Below are 18,232 nucleotides of genomic sequence, written 5' to 3'. Positions count from 1 at the left end.
GGGGGTGCTGGGGGTGCTCTAGCACCCTCAATTCAAAGCTGTATTGCACAATAGTCATCATGTGAACTTCTGTAAGGTTCCAGAAACTTGTCAATCACAATCGAGATACTCTAATATAATAGAGCAGTCACCCTAATACAACAGTCAAGCATGTATCAAACGGTATGGTCGTACTGTTTAAGTAGGGACCGTGGTGAATGTTTCGCGCGCAGCCCAAAATTCCGCCTTTAAAAATCATTCTACAGACATTGTATGTGGTGAAAATCACCTTTACGGAATAGTACTAGTCCATATAATACAAAAACCAGCAATAAATACAACAAAACACTTACAGGTGGCCGGATATAAAATTTTTAAAAATCGCCAAAAACTCCAACTTTAGTATCACTGCCTCACTCACTGACCAGTCGCAAGCCTAGAGCTCAAACGAAGCAGCGCAGTGCCACCATTTTACGCTACAACAACAAACTCACTGGTGGGATGTGCCTTTTGGGCAGGGCCACGGAGGGGACTGGGGCATTTTGCCCCAGGCCCCAGCCTGAAAGGGGCCCCAGGAAGCCCTATGAAGGGCCTCTTGAATACTTGTTTAAAAGATCAATATACTCTAACAGAGCTGTCAGATCTAAATACTCTAATAGAGCAGTCACAGTATTCTTCAGAGGAGCAGTATAGGAAGGTTGTAGATAAGGAGATATGGCTGGTGAGGGATAGCTATTGTCATTGTTAGCAAGTCACGACCATTTTTTTTTCTTTTTTTTTTTTTGGTCTTCAACTTACAACTTGGGTGAAGTTGTGATTCAGAATGGAAACCTCCTTGCCTCTGGGGTCCCACTTTAACTCTTTGCCCTGGGCCCCTTAATTTCTCTGGGCGGCCCTGCTTTTGGGGTTCTGACGAGTGTACGTCCTGTGTGCCTTGTCTTCTCTTTTATCTTCAATCAGGTTGCTTGTCTTCTTCTTCATCCAACGAAACCATATCAAGGCATTAATTTTCCATATCAACACTTTCTTTAAGCAGCATAATAGACGCCACAAAATTATTTAAGGTGCTTAGAGTATGCTACTGTACCGAGGAAAATCATGCCCATTCTTTGTTTTACATAAATTATATCGATTAATCAATCGAGACCACGCCCCTTTTATGCTAGCTTTATTTGTGACCACACACCTTCAAGTTGGTAGACCGATTCGACATACTCTAGTTTAATAATCAATCGAAACCACGATGAACACACCCTTTTTGAGCAAGCACACATTTTGCAGGCTGACTCGAGATACTCTAATACAGCAGTCACCCTAATAGAACAGCCACATGTTTATAGCTAGCTGTATGCTTTAACAAAAAAAAACTAAACATCACCCATACAGACACTGTTAAAAATTTCTTACTTCATGTTGGTGCAGATAGAAAACTAAACATGTACACAGACAAAGTTTCCCAAAAGATGTTATTTTAGAAAAGTGACATACACCCACTGTATGGGAGTATACAGGGACAGACTCCCATCCACTAACCCAGAAAATGTAGCATATCTAATTGATATCTGTACACTACAAATGACACTTTACATTTATATAGTCTCAATGTACACAACTTAACACTGCTATACCGTTTCAGTTCTGTCAACACAGTCTTCATTGTGTACTGTCTCTGTCATCTACTCAATACTTGGTGGCCTTGTTTATCAACCTGTAAACATTGTAACCATGGTAACTGCACACACATATATGAAGGCTGCACATACACACCATAGGAGACATACAGTACAAACACACTACCCCATAAACATGAATGCATATACAGACTACTGCACACAGAGACATGTACTATATTTGACTGGCTAATGGTCACAGCTACTATAACTTTCAGCACGGAAAACCATGTGGGTAGCATTACTATCCAATATGGGTTTGTGTGGCAGAAGCCTGTGGTGTTTAAATGGATCCATGAATGACCGACCTCTTTTAATCATTCTTCACTACAATTATTCATTTCAACTTCTTTCAAAAACACTATTTCCTCACCTCCTTTGCCTGGTTTCTGCTTCAAATGTGTCTTATAAACACTTGCATTAGTATATTCATATTCAAGCCGTGGTTCTTAGTTGAGGGCAGCTGTTCGGTTACTATTCTGGGGTAGCTATAATACGAGCCACAGCTATTAACCAGTCAAATATGCACAGCTATTGCTATCCAGCGACTTACAGCAGTGGGCCAGTACCGGGGTACCTTTGATTCAAGTACTAGAGTCAAATCCCATGGTACAGGACTATCCACAGGAGTACTCTGTCCAAGTGTTATGGATACATAGAGGTTGTAGAACACAAAAGTTTCACAGGGACCCCAACACTGCTAAATTGAGTGGATAATTGGTCATTTGCTTCTTTAGTTGACATCAGACCACCAGGTCCCCATTATACAACTGAGTAGACTGGAACAATGTGTTCCTTGTGCTTAAGGATCAGAACAACTGACCAATACTGCACTTCAAACCTGGAACCTTACAAGTAATTACCAGGCTGGTGCTCTTAACCATCTCGTGCACACACACACACACACACACACACACACACACACACACACACACACACACACACACACACACACACACACACACACACACACACACACACACACACACACACACACACACACACACACACACACACACACACACACACACACACACACACACACACACACACACACACACACACACACACACACACACACACACACACACACACACACACACACACACACACACACACACACACACACACACACACACACACACACACACACACACACACACACACACACACACACACACACACACACACACACACACACACACACACACACACACACACACACACACACACACACACACACACACACACACACACACACACACACACACACACACACACACACACACACACACACACACACACACACACACACACACACACACACACACACACACACACACACACACACACACACACACACACACACACACACACACACACACACACACACACACACACACACACACACACACACACACACACACACACACACACACACACACACACACACACACACACACACACACACACACACACACACACACACACACACACACACACACACACACACACACACACACACACACACACACACACACACACACACACACACACACACACACACACACACACACACACACACACACACACACACACACACACACACACACACACACACACACACACACACACACACACACACACACACACACACACACACACACACACACACACACACACAAACATGAAGTACAAGGCCTACAGTATTGCAAAATTATGTATGATTATTTATATGATGTACAAGCTTTTGCAACTGGATATACTTCCCAGCTGAAAAGTGTAGTTCTATTAAAATTCACAGTGGCCAGATTTGTTAATAAGGATGAGTACAACACAGCCTCAACATTGGATCCTATAGGTGATCTAATTACAACACATTACTGTACAAGTCTTACTGTTCCATCAGCATTGACACCATTTAAGTTAATCCTTGTGACAAACCGAACAACGGCCGGATCATCTGGATAATTTGGACCACATTCTACTTTATTTCAGACTGTATATCCGTCCTTCATAGTTAGTCTAGTAATAGAAACCCACAATAAAAATTCTAGAAAACTGAGTAGTGACTCTTAAGCTACAAACCATGAGTTACTAATTACAGATGATAATATTCCTTTAATTAAGGTGGTTGCTAAGGTGTACCTGTATCATGAAGCCATATAATACACAATGGACAAATTTAACTAATACACAAGGAAATGTACATATTTGGTTGGTCTATTACTCAAATGTAGTGGAGTACCTCCATTGCATTATTATGAATTCTACTATAAAATTTGTCATGCACATGATGCAGGATTCTTGTAGATTCAGTCACAAATGTGTTAGACATGTCTGTCCCAGCTGGCCACTTTGCATGAACAAAGTATTAGAATTAACAATTATATGATATATCATCATCTTCCATTTATCTGAGGAACTCTAACTAATGAAAGAATAAGTTGACAAATGCTCACTTTATCAGCTTTGATGTACTTAACGTTGATGATACTAAACACTTAATGTTGATGATACTAAACACTTTTAAAGGCAATTTGACCAGTAAAGGTTGTGTATTGCACAGTTGCATTAAAAGTCAAGATTGAAGGAAATATTCAAGAATTATGAAGAAAATTTTTTTGAGCATTCGTTTTGCACTAATGGCATAAAAGATGGTAGTATTGTGTTCCCCAAAGCAAGAGGAGTTCAAAAATTGAAAGTGTTTTGTTTCATCTCAATCCTATCAAGGAGATGGAAAATAAGAGCATTAGTCTGCCTTGCATTGGGGGGAGGGGGATGATTTCCTCTATTTTTCCACTCAAGCTTTACCCTCATCTTGATCGTAGGAAGACATAACTTACCCAGAAATGGATTTGCTTGTTCATAAAGAACATGATGGTCTAAGTTGCATCTCTGTAGAGGATTGCTATGACTGTAATTAAGCACCTAGGACTGAAACTTTGGTTGACCATTCTTTTGGTCATCTAGATAAAATAAAACAGAATTAAAAAAATGCTCTAACATGTAGGGTTTGACCACATTAGCTACTGAAAACCTACTGAAATGAAATTATTAATTGTGTACTGCCTGTCTCATGTCTGTCAGATAATTTTCTGAGTGTGGTACATGTAGAGCAACTAACTGCAACTGATACTAGAAACTTCTGAAGAATGGATAAAAGGTTTGTTTTTGACATGCACAACAATCGTGTAGCTAGCTAGCTGTCACTTCACGACTACAGATTAGCTAGCTATTATTATGAAAACTCAGGCTCGCCCTAACATGCTTTAGCATCTGTCTAGTTATACCATCATCACTAACCTGCATTTACCATCAATGCAAGAATGACATGATTGGCCTCCATAGCATGATAGCTGAGATGGTTGTCTCAAGAGGACGCAACAGATGAAACATCAGTAAGCTTCAACCTCAACCAGGCTCAGTGACTTTGGACTTTTTCTTAGAAATATCTTAGTTGGATTGGTGTCAATTCCAATTTAAGTGGTAGACTCCTGACTAGCCATTTATCAGTGATGTACTAGGCTTGGATCAACACTTGAGCTTTCACCATCATGTTCTACACAAAAGAAAAGCATGACATATTACTAAAAGAAATATAACTACTACTACTACTACTACATACACTTGTAACTATAGCAAGTTTTAATTACGCTATCCAGTGATGAATAAGTAGCTCTCCTAAACAACAGACAGGGGCCAGAACAGTAGAGCGTGCTTAATAGAATAGAGATTACCGTAGCATAGCTGTGACAGGAAATTATAATGGGGAAAAAAAACGTTAACGGATCAGCTGATTTGTCAAATTTTAATTTATCAAGAGTGTTTTTAAAATACATGTGATTGTTGGTCAACATAGCCACAAGTCACAAAACAAGAAGGGATACCTGGGGTGGTAGTGGAAACTATATCCCTATTATTATTCAACTAATTCAAAAGGATAAATGAAGCCATTGTGACAGAGAATCAGAATAGGGATTTAACATGTGAGGATAATTATATTATCTAGTGATCCCTTCTTGTTTTGTGACTTTTCCTCTTCCTCATTAATTTTCTTCATTTATTTAATGCTAATTATAATTAGCCTTTGCCATATTTGTACTTAGATACAAATACCTAATAGACCAGGAAAGTTTCATAACACAAAAATGGACAAAACTAAAAATAGACATACATTCCTTCAAACCAAGTGATAGACAGCATATCACACAACTTGTGGGGGAGTGTATAAACAGTGAAATGGACACTTTACCAAATCAATTACACACACAATATCACTTCATCTAATGAATATTAAGATTTTTTTCTGTTCCAAATGGAAAATCAACAATAAAAAGTTAGCTAGCTGATTACATGTATACATTGTTTAAAAAGTACCATATTTCATTGGATAAGTGCCGCACCTATAGTCGTCGCACTGGAATTGTGCCTCCATTTATTTTTGAAAATAAGGGCTTAAACATTGTTTTCAAGCAATAAGTAGCTCATGGTGGAGTTTAAATTGTTACCAAATTGACTTTTCCAATAAACACTGAGGTATAAACACTGAGGTATATACACAGTACATGCATTGTACGTACACATATGATGACGTACAGTATCTTGTAAGTGTTCACAATTATTTAAATTTTGCAAACACAACAGATCAACAAAGTCAGTAGCTCTGACATGAAACAATTTTACAACCTGAAACACTGATGTGTTGATTGCACAAAAAATTGGTTCCTGAAGAGGCTGAGATAAATGTAATTCACATTTGGAGAACATCTTTGTTATTAATGGACTATATCCACAATGATGTCACGAGCATGCACTATTTGGGGGACTGATGTACAGGTGCCTATGTAGACAACATTGTGAAGCAATAATGACCAGTAGCCAACAGGTATGGTATAAAGTAACTAAAACCATTGCAAACAAACGTTATCTCAAAAAAATTGCAGCATGCTATACAACAGTGATTGATCAAAGCAATTTCTGATTGAACTAAGGTGCTACACTTCTAGCATGACTGCAGACTTAAACTTCAAGGTAGAACATACACGTCACAACTATCATGACATACTCCTGTACAACTACCATACAATCTAGTAAAGGATTGTGTCATGCTCAATATGGATATCAGAAACCAGTCGCCAGCCAGCCTGTTTTTTTGATTTGCTATTTGGTCAAGAAAAAAGACAGTCTGGTAACATAGTCAATACCGTAAATAGGGAAAGTTTCACTGAGCAAAAGTTTCATGATTAAGGTTTACTGAGACTATTCGTGGTGAAAATTCCTCAGTAACGTTTAAACATAGCTATATAGTACACTGTAAATTATTGATAATTATTGATTTAGCTGGAAAACGCTTTCACGGTTTGCTTTGAAACCACGAAAAACACAAAACTTTCAGCCACCAAAACTTTCAGCCACCAAAACTTTCCCCGTTTACAGTAGCCAGTCATTCAGCACATTTTGACACACTAGAAATTCAGTTGGTTAACCTCAAACTTTGTAAGCTCAACTGCAAACCTTACAAGCTCTACTAACTGTTACAGAGAAGCAATCATGTGAATACACTCCAGAGCCTGAAATTACGACTTTATAATGTCCTGACAAATTGAATCTCCTGCTGTTGTCTTGTAGCTCCTTCTTAACTTGATTCTGTTTATTCTGGCATTTCTGTTTGTCCCTTCTTCTTACATGTCCTTCTCCTTGATTCCTAGTATTTCTTTTTCCAATTGTAATCTGTAAAGTTCTTTGCAACACCACGATTCAGCTCTATCATGGACAATGCACAAAAAATCAAATATATACATAGCAGCCTTTTATGGAATGTCAGTAAATTACACCACTTATTGTTCTGTGTTATGAACACATGTACAGACATCTGAAGAAGTTTTGATGGTTTCTTCTCCATAAAATGATTCAATGGTATGGCTCTATACTACTTCTTAATACCAAGAGTACATAATATATATTATGTGCTCTTGTTAATGCACTTACAAAAGTTTTCAGCACATACTAATAAACGAATATAGCAATAAGTGATATACACCCACAATAATTATTCAACACAATAACTGTGATAACAACAAGGTGCAAGAGTTCACGAGAGTAGAGTGTCTTACGTCAGCACAGCCTGTAGTATGGCATAGCTGACCCACATGGAGAGCACAAGGGTCTGGTGACAGCCTCATTACACACTTGTGCCAGTCTTATGAAAAACTGGTGGATCCAATCAAATCACTAGGACATCAATTAATAGCATTCTATGAATTACTTTCTGCTATAGCCAGCCTCAATTTAATTTGTGTACACCATACAACTGATACATACTGACTACACAGCATCTAGTGAGGTCATTAATTGTCATGCAAGTGCCACCATTACACTGCAACCGATGTGTTCACAGGAACATTTTGAATTTAATTGTACCAGTGTTTAATGGGGGACACCAATGTTTTATGTGGGTAGGCTACACCAGACTATATAGCCTGTACCATGTGTTGAAGTGATCTGGTTTCTGTAGGATATCATGTCAACATATAAAAAGGATCATTGACAATGTCATCACTGACTATTTATTGAACCCATAACTACAAAGGTCATTGTAATGTAGAATAGAGACCTGACTATCTAACACATCAATTTGACTACAAGTATTGTATCATAACTACTGTACTTCACAACTTCATTGTACTGACTACATTGGTCTATATAGCCATATGACACTGTAGATATATTGGTAGATATATGACTGTAGATCTATTATACTTACAGAATTGCAGATTACTTTTATTTTAGGTTTTGTAAGTGACGGAGAGTTCAATTATCTGCATTTAAGAGGATATACATGGCCACTTACTGTATTGCAGATACATGCAGATGTTCAGAAGAAATTTGGCAAGGTTTCATGCAAAAAGCTTCTAGCAATGTTGACACCGAAAAGTATAAATGTTCTAAAGTAGAGTATTCTACCTTTATGAGAACTCTTAGAACTTCCAGATGGTAGAGTGGTAGCTGAACTGTCAAATCATGTAGTTAAAGAAGACTTACTGAAAGAGATATGGTACATGGAATCCAACAGCAAATCCTGGGAAGATATTATACAAAGACTACATACTAGAACAGTTCCTTCTGGATACTGCACTTGGCAAAAAGGTTGGATTTAATTAAAATGTATTTTATTTAAATTATACGCTCATTTGTAGCAGTTACTGAGACCTTGAGTGATCAAATTAAATCATATTATCTCAACTGGGGTATACTCATCCTGTTTATACTTATGAACAAAATGTAGTTCCCTTTAGGACTTCATGTATGTTCCAGAGATACATCCAGCAACCAATAAAGCATTTTATGAGTGAGAAGACGAGGCTCACCTCCTTGAGGTAAAGTGTTGTACCTATTGTATCTAAATCTCACAGTGAGTTATCTTTTGTAGAGAATTGTTAGGGATGGTGGTCCAGACAGTGAGTTATCTTTTGACTATAATGCAAATATTGGATCGACTATCAGTTATCATCTTCTTTTGGTGGCATCAATATCAGATATCGGTACATGCCAAAAACCCATATTGGTACACCTCTAGTCTTCACTACACAGTACTAGTTACCTGTCCTGCTATCCTGTCCATGTCTCTCTGATCCTGACTGGTTAGCTGGTGACCACTCTAGAGAATACCATTATTAATATTGCATTACTAATTATTATTGATCAACAGTGCTCTAAATTTGCTAGTCAATATTGCTGCACTTGATCAGTTTAGCACCGGCTTATTATTAAAGTAATGTGGTGGGTATTAAATAGAAACTTGGTGTAGTTGATGTTCAAAACAGCGGGTCACTAATGTTGACCCAGATGACCCACTGACCTGGATAACAATCCGGGTCAGACCTGGATTAATTAAAAGTGAGACATATGCCAAGAACTATTTTTGAGTGCTGACTAGCGTGTAAGCACAAGAGTGTCTATACTTAACAATGTTAGTCAGTGGGAATGATTCCATGTAAGTTTGCAAAAAGCAAGATACGTTTCCTGTAAGTGGGTGTGGCTTTGTGCATACCTAACACACTATAATTTTTAAAAGTATGATACTTTTCCGATATAATAGGGCGTGGTTCACGAAAGAAGGTGGCCTGACCGTACCTTGTACAACAATCAATTAATGGGTGTGGCTCCACAGAAACCAGCAATGAGCATGGTTTCGTGCATACCTGCAGGCTTTAATATCACCAATAAATGGGTGTGGCTGCATGTATGGCTGCAGGCAGTCATCCAATAAGTGGGCGTGGCTCACAAAATAAGCTGGGTTGAATTTGAACTTGACTATGATGCATTTATACACTTCCGTACCATCCAACATTTGCTTCGCATGTGATCCAATCCGGATCAGGTATGGAATTTTTTTAAGCGGGTTTGACCCGGACAAAACGTGACCTGGTTGACCCGATCCAGTTTCAGTGCTTGTTCAAGATCCTATTAGAACATTTAGATTAAGTCTGTAGAATCAGGTGTCTTACAGACCTTCAGCACTCGTGCTGTAAAGTGTTTAAAAAGTCTATATAGCTAATGTATTATCATTGGAAATGATGCAGTACCTAACATATTCAGTTTGTGTAACATTCAAGTTCTGGTTTCATTTTTGTTTCTGTTTGTATCCTACCATCAGGACTGTTTGGTTAGACTTATCATCACCACTAGACGATTAACAAACTGTCTAATTAAATATCACTTTAATGTGTCTTACCCTCCAGTAATAACACTGACCACAAATTAACTGAACAGCCGGTTTGTGGTCACACATGAACGTACACAGAAACCCACAGACCATAAATAACAAAGTATCCCAGAGAACTAATACAACAGGCTCTATCAAACCACCAAGCTACTGTTGTTGATACAACAAATGTTATTCTACCTTTAATGACATCAGCTTGTCACAATTTATGTTCAATTCACTGGCAAATGGCATCACATGATCACAGCTATATAGAGCACACCCTGGCTAGCCCACACACAGTCTCCTCTTCACTTAATGTTACTCTACAATACTATGCTTCAAAATTTTGTGATTTGGCAGTTGTTAAAAAGAATACTGACATATATCATATTGGTGGCTGATATAGTAATTTTCATAATATCGACGGAACCTGATAATTGCTACTATAAGCTGATATGATATCAAGACACACGGTAGTGTGTCGTGCGGCCCAAGAAGCCGGCGCGCCACACCCGTGAGTATATTGACAGGAAGAACGAAAACGTCATTTTCACACCTCTGTATCTCGGTGATCACTTATCTGATTGGAACCAAATTTGCTACACAGTTGCCCGCCAGCCAAGGGAGTCTACATTCCAAATTTGAAGGAAATCGCTCAAGCCATTTCCGAGATACGAGCTGCCAAAGTTTCGTTTTTTTTTCTTCTTTTTTTTCTTCTTTGTCTTTTCGCACACTTGCAAAAATTGCTATAACACGCAAATGCGTACTCCGATCGCCTTGAAATTTGGCATACAGAAAGGGAGTCCAAAGGCGAATCCTAGCATCAAATTTGGTACAAATCCGATGAATGGTTCAGGAGTTATGACCAATTATTCACGTAAAACAAGATCGATTTGTTGTCACGCCTACAGGGTAAACCGCTTCATGGAATGAGTTGAAAATTGCTATGTAGATGGAGTAACCATCGTAGGAGTGCCTTTTGGTGGTTTGAAAGGAATCGAGATAAAGACCACGGAGATATGACACAAAACCCAACCTGTGTCACAATTACGCGATCGATTTTTATGAATAAAAAAGTATTAGTTTTCACGCCTACTAGGCAAACCGCTTAGAGCAATGAGCTGAAAATCGGTGTATAGCTGGAATAACCTTCATAGAAAGTCCTTGCAGTAGTACAGAAGAATCGGATAACAAACCACTGAGTTATGATTCGAAAGCCAACTCCGCGTAGCAAATGCGAGATCGAGATACTCTAATAGAACAGTCACCCTAATAGAGTATTCGGCTAATTTATTTATTCCATTATAGAATTTTATTACATCACAAGTTATTCTGTAGGGAGTTCAGCTGCAAACAGTTAATCTTATAGACAGTTCAACAAAAGGACTGTCACCATGTGGAGAGTTAAGCAAATATATCACTATAGAGATTCAGAACATTACAAGTCACACTGAAGAAAGTTCAGCTATAAACAAGTCATGCACTGTGTAGAGAATTCAGCTACAATTAAGTCACTCTCTAGAGAATTCAGTTACACAGAATTCAGCTACACACAAGTCACTGTGGAGAGAGTTCAGCTACAAACAAATTACCCTTTAGAGTGATCACCTACCAACAAAACACTTTGCAGGGTATTCAGCTGCAACAAATCAACCTTTAGAGCGATCAGCAATGAACAAATCAACACAAATCTACCTGTAGAGAGATAAGCTAGAAACAAATCACCCTGTAGAGAGTTAAGCTACAAAAAATCACCCTGTAGAGAGTTAAGCTACAAAAAATCACCCTGTAGAGACATCAGCTATAAACTAGATACAATGTAAGGAGTTCAGCTACAAGCAATCACCCTGTAGAGAGTTCAGCTACAACAAATCAACCTGCAGAGAGATCAGCTACAAACAAATCACCTTATAGAGAGTTCAGCTACAAACAGATTGCCTGTAGAGAGATCGGCTACAAACAAATCAACCTGCAGAGAGATCAGCTACAAACAAATCACCTTATAGACAGTTCAGCTACAAACAAATTACCTTGTAGAGAGATCGGCTACAAACAAATCAACCTGCAGAGAGATCAGCTACACACAATTCGACTTGTAGAGAGATCAGCTACAAACAAATCACCCTGTAGAGAGATCAGCTAGAAACTAGACACAATGTAAGGAGTTCAGCTACAAGCAAATCACCGTGTAGAGAGTTCAGCTACAAACAAACCAACCTGTAGAGCGATCAGCTAGAAACAAATTACCCTGAAGAGAGGTCAGCTACAAAAAATCACCCTGTAGAAATATCAGCTAGAAACAAATCACCCTGAAGAGAGGTCAGCTACAAAAAATCACTTTGTAGAGAAATCAACTACAAACAAAACACTTTGCAGAGAGTTCAGCTACAAACAAATCAACCTTTAGAGCGATCAGCAACAAACAAATCAACCTGTAGAGAGATAAGCTAGAAACAAATCACCCTGTAGAGAGTTCAGCTAAAACAAATCAATCTGCAGAGAGATCAGCTACGTACAAATCACCTTATAGATAGTTCAGCTACAAACAAATTACCTTTTAGAGAGATCGGCTACAAACAAATCACCCTGCAGAGAGAACAGCTACACACATATCAACTTGTATAGAGATCAGCTACAAACAAATCACCCTGTAGAGAGATCATCTACAAACAAATCAACCTGTAGAGCAATCAGCTTGAAACAAATCACCCTGAAGAGAGGTCAGCTACAAAAAATCACCCTGTAGAGAGATCAGCTACAAAAAAATCACCCTGTAGAGAGATCAACAACAAACAAATTGCCCTGTAGAGAGATCGGCTACAAACAAATCAACCTGCAGAGATCAGCTACACACAAATCAACTTGTAGAGAGTTCAGCTACAAACAAATTACCCTGTAGAGAGATTGGCTACAAACATATCAGCCTGTAGAGAGTTCAGTTAAAACAAATCAACCTGTCAACTACAAACAAATCACCTTATAGAGAGTTCAGCTACAAACAAATTACCCTGTAGAGAGATCGGCTACAAACAAATCAACCTGCAGAGAGATCAGCTACACACAAATCAACTTGTAGAGAGATCAACTACAAACAAATCACCCTGTAGAGAGATCAGCTAGAAACTACACACAATGTAAGGAGTTCAGCTACAAATAAATCACCCTGTAGAGAGTTCAGCTAAAACAAATCAACCTGCAGAGAGATCAGCTACAAACAAATCACCTTTTAGACAGTTCAGCTACAAACAAATTACCTTGTAGAGAGATTGGCTACAAACAAATCAACCTGCAGAGAGATCAGCTACACACAATTCAACTTGTAGAGAGATCAGCTACAAACAAATCACCCTGTAGAGAGATCAGCTAGAAACTAGACTAGGGACCCGTCGATTTTGCCAGCAAAATTTTTGGCATAATGGTTGGGTAAAAGCAATGAGCAAAATGCTGGCATAATAGGTGCAACTTTTGTGGAGTGGACATAAAAATTGCACAAAAGATCGAGATACTCTAATAGAACAGTCAGACACGCTAAAATATCGACAATACATAGCTAATTGTTACAGGAACAACAAGTGACAATCGAGATACCCTAATAAAGCAGCCACACATGTTAAGCAATATTAGCTGGCTTCTTGCTTTACATGTTAGAAGTAATTTCTGATCGAGATACTCTAATAGAACAGTCACTTTAAGGCGAAACTGTAGCTTTGCACTTGGAAATATTCAATTAACAAAGATCAGTACTGAGCAAAATTTATAATTCTTGAGCAAAATATGGAGCATAATAGGGGAAAAATAAAAGAATTGCTGGAAAGAAAAATAGGTAGAAAAAAAAGCAAAGTAGACTGGTCCCTAAACTAGACACAATGTAAGGAGTTCAGCTACAAGCAAATCACCGTGTAGAGAGTTCAGCTACAAACAAACCAACCTGTAGAGCGATCAGCTAGAAACAAATCACCCTGAAGAGAGGTCAGCTACAAAAAATCACCCTGTAGAGATATCAGCTAGAAACAAATCACCCTGAAGAGAGGTCAGCTACAAAAAATCACCTTGTAGAGAGATCAACTACAAACAAAACATTTTGCAGAGAGTTCAGCTACAAACAAATCAACCTTTAGAGTGATCAGCAACAAACAAATCAACCTGTAGAGAGATCATCTAGAAACAAATCAACCTGCAGAGTGATCAGCTACAAACAAATCAGCTTGTAGAGAGATCAGTTACACACAAATCAACCTGTACAGAGATAAGCTAAAAACAAATCAGAGTTCAGCTAAAACAAATCAATCTGCAGAGAGATTAGCTACATACAAATCACCTTATAGATAGTTCAGCTACAAACAAATTACCTTGTAGAGAGATCGGCTACAAACAGATCACCCTGCAGAGAGATCAGCTACACACAAATCAACTTGTATATAGATCAGCTACAAACAAATCACCCTGTAGAGAGATCAGCTAGAAACTACACACAATGTAAGGAGTTCAAATCACCCTGTAGTGAGATCAGCTACAAACTAGACACAAAGTAAGGAGTTCAGCTACAAGCAAGTTACCCTGTAGAGAGTTCATCTACAAGCAAATCAACCTGCAGAGCAATCAGCTAGAAACAAATCACCCTGAAGAGAGGTCAGCTACAAAAAATTACCCTGTAGAGAGATCAGCTAGAAACAAATCACCCTGAAGAGAGGTCAGCTACAAAAAAATCACCCTGTAGAGAGATTAGCTAGAAACAAATCACCCTGAAGAGAGGTCAGCTACAAATAAAACACTTTGCAGAGAATTCAGCTACAAACAAATCAGCTTGTAGAGAGATCAGTTACACACAAATCAACCTGTAGAGAGATAAGCTAGAAACAAATCACCCTGTAGAGAGTTCAGCTACAAGCAAAACACCCTGAAGAGAGTTCAGCAACAAAGAAACCACCATGTAGAGAGTTCAGCTGCAAACAAATCACCTTATAGAGAGTTCAGCTACAAACAAATCACCCTGTAGAGAGATCAGCTAGAAACTAGACACAATGTAAGGAGTTCAGCTACAAGCAAATCACCCTTTAGTGAGTTCAGCTACAAACAAATCAACCTGCGGTGGGATCACCTACAAAAAAGCACCTTGTACAGAGTTCAGCTACAAACAAATTACCCTGTAGAGAGATCGGCTACAAACAAATCAACCTGTAGAAAGATCAGCTACAAACAAATCAGCTTGTAGAGAGATCAGTTACACACAAATCAACCTGTAGAGAGATAAGCTAGAAACAAATCACCCTGTAGAGAGTTCAGCTACAAGCAAAACACCCTGAAGAGAGTTCAGCAACAAAGAAACCACCATGTAGAGAGTTCAGCTGCAAACAAATCACCTTATAGAGAGTTCAGCTACAAACAAATCACCCTGTAGAGAGATCAGCTAGAAACTAGATACAATGTAAGGAGTTCAGTTACAAGCAAAATCACCCTTTAGTGAGTTCAGCTACAAACAAATCAACCTGCAGTGAGATCACCCACAAAAATGCACTTGTACAGAGTTCAGTTACAAACAAATTACCCTGTAGAGAGATCAGGTAGAAGAATTCACCTTGTAGAGAGTTCAGCAACAAAGAAACCACCATGTAGAGAGTTCAGCTGCAAACAAATCACCCAGTAGAAAGATCAGCTAGAAGAAGTTACCTTGTAGAGAGTTCAGTTACAAAGAAACCATCATATAGAGAGTTCAGCTACAAAGAAATTATCCCGTAGAGAGTTCAGCTAGAAGAAGTCAGCTTGTAAAGAGTTCAGCTACAAAGAAACTATCATGTACAGAATTCAACTACAAATAAATCACCCTGTATAGAGATCAGCTAGAAGAAGTTACCTTGTAGATGGTTCAGTTACAAAGAAACCATCATGTAGAGAGTTCAGCTGCAAACAAATCACTCTGTAGAGAGTTCAGCTACAAAGAAACCGCCATGTAGAGAGTTCAGCCTCATACAAACCACCTTGTAGAGAATTCAACTACAACAAATCACCCTGTAGAGAAGAAGTTACCTTGTAGAGAGTTCAGCTACAAAGAAACCATCATTTAGGGAGTTCAGCTACAAAGAAACCACCATGTAGAGAGTTTAGCTGCAAAAAAATCACCTGTAGAGAGTTCAGCTAGAAACAAATCACCCCGTAGAGAGATCAGCTGGACGAAGTCACCTTATAGAGAGTTCAGCTACAAAGAAACCATCATGTAGAAAGTTCGGCTACAAAGACACCACCATGTAGAGAGTTTAGCTGCAAACAAATCACCTGTAGAGAGTTCAGCTAGAAACAAAATACCCTGTAGAGAGACCAGCTAGAAGAGGTTACCTTGTAGAGAGTTCAGCTACAAAGAAACCATCCTGTATATAGTTCAGCTACATTTCAAGTCACCCAGTAGAGAGATCAGCTGCAAAAAAATATCCTGTGGGGCATAATGGGCATGTAATAAATATATGTATATTATTTGTATAATTACTAATAAAATCAAAAATAATTGAAGTACTAAAATTCTTCTTGAAGTTCTTTTCTTCTTCCTGTAGTAAAGAAAAAACACATGGGTTAAAAAAGCCCCAAAGCCAGCCATAGGCCGGCTTTGCAGTATACAAATACAAAAAGAAGTGATATCTAATCAAAAAAACAGCCAAGCTGTAAAAAAAGGTGCGGCCCCCATAAAGGCCATGGTGAAAAAAGATGTGAAATCCAAGGTGGCGGCCAAGAAATGGCTGTGATGGTAGGTTAATGGTTACATTTTAATAACGACAATTCGGGTGAATTTTGTGCCGCTTGTTCTTGGCACCAAATTCACCTGAATTGTTGTTATTAAAATGTAACCATTAACCTACCATCACAGCCATTTCTTGGCCGCCACCTTGGATTTCACATCTTTTTTCACCATGGCCTTTATGGGGGCCGCACCTTTTTTTACAGCTTGGCTGTTTTTGATTAGATACAATATACAACTAAATTATCTGTGCCACAGTATACTCCCATTATGCTACAAGGCTGGATAATATTAGTTATCTTTCTTGTCCAACAGTACTACACAACATGAAGCCACCTAAGTATATAGATGGTTACAACATAGTGTTGATCCCGGAGAAGCAGCAATGAATAAGATGAACCAAAGAGCACAACACATAAAACAATCAGCCATATTTACAAGCTATAAAGTAAAACAGACTAAGTTTGGTAGGGACATATGTTAAAACATCTGTTGGTGCCTTTAACTTATTGTCTCAGTTGTTAATAGTAGTTGTAGTATGGTGTGTGTGCAGATCAAAGGCTGCTGCCAGTGTTTCAAATCAGTTGTAAACCAGCTCACAAATAATAACATGGCTAGGTACCTCCTTTCGGCCACACAGTCCCTGGCCACTAATTAGTTCAAAGTCTTCAAACGAAACCAAACACCAGACCAACACAGGAAGTCAAAATGAAAGGCTAATAATGTCAAGGACTGACAAGGAGGTAAATCGCTCTGGAATGAATGAACACACAACACTGCACTCGCCTGAATGAATGGGAAGCAGTACAATACTGCTGGGCTGAGCCACATGCCTGTTCACCAATAAATTAAGCTAACCAAGACTATTATAGGGCTGCACCACTCAACAACGAATATCAGACACTTCAGTTATACACATATAAATGATGTGGAAGCTATACAATGGCTGGAATGATTGGCATCAATGAGGTGCTACCAATGAATAAACTAGCTAACAATGAATTAACTAACCACCAAGACAGTAATTAGTGAGTAAAACTGTTCCTTGTACACAGTGCTCAGCGGTAGCCAATATTAGCCTTACGTTCTTGCTCCTTCCATGTTACAAATGGGTGCCTTTGACCTGCGCACGTCCCATACCACAAATCA

The 18,232-nt window shown here is 38.7% G+C and overlaps 1 long non-coding RNA gene across 1 annotated transcript; it reads left to right on the top strand.

Annotated features, from left to right (window-relative positions):
• Positions 1-8,480: 8,480 nt before the first annotated feature.
• On the top strand, positions 8,481-17,559 carry LOC136243499 (uncharacterized). Its single transcript, XR_010694882.1, has 4 exons — positions 8,481-8,798; positions 8,849-9,028; positions 9,082-9,109; positions 17,399-17,559. It is a non-coding gene; the product is annotated as an uncharacterized lncRNA (long non-coding RNA).
• Positions 17,560-18,232: the final 673 nt, after the last annotated feature.

The sequence above is a fragment of the Dysidea avara genome, chromosome 2 (assembly GCF_963678975.1).
Source record: "Dysidea avara chromosome 2, odDysAvar1.4, whole genome shotgun sequence".
Classification (NCBI taxonomy): Eukaryota; Metazoa; Porifera; class Demospongiae; order Dictyoceratida; family Dysideidae; genus Dysidea; species Dysidea avara.
Note: the sequence above shows the minus strand (reverse complement) of the source record. Positions and strands in the feature narration are given on the sequence as shown.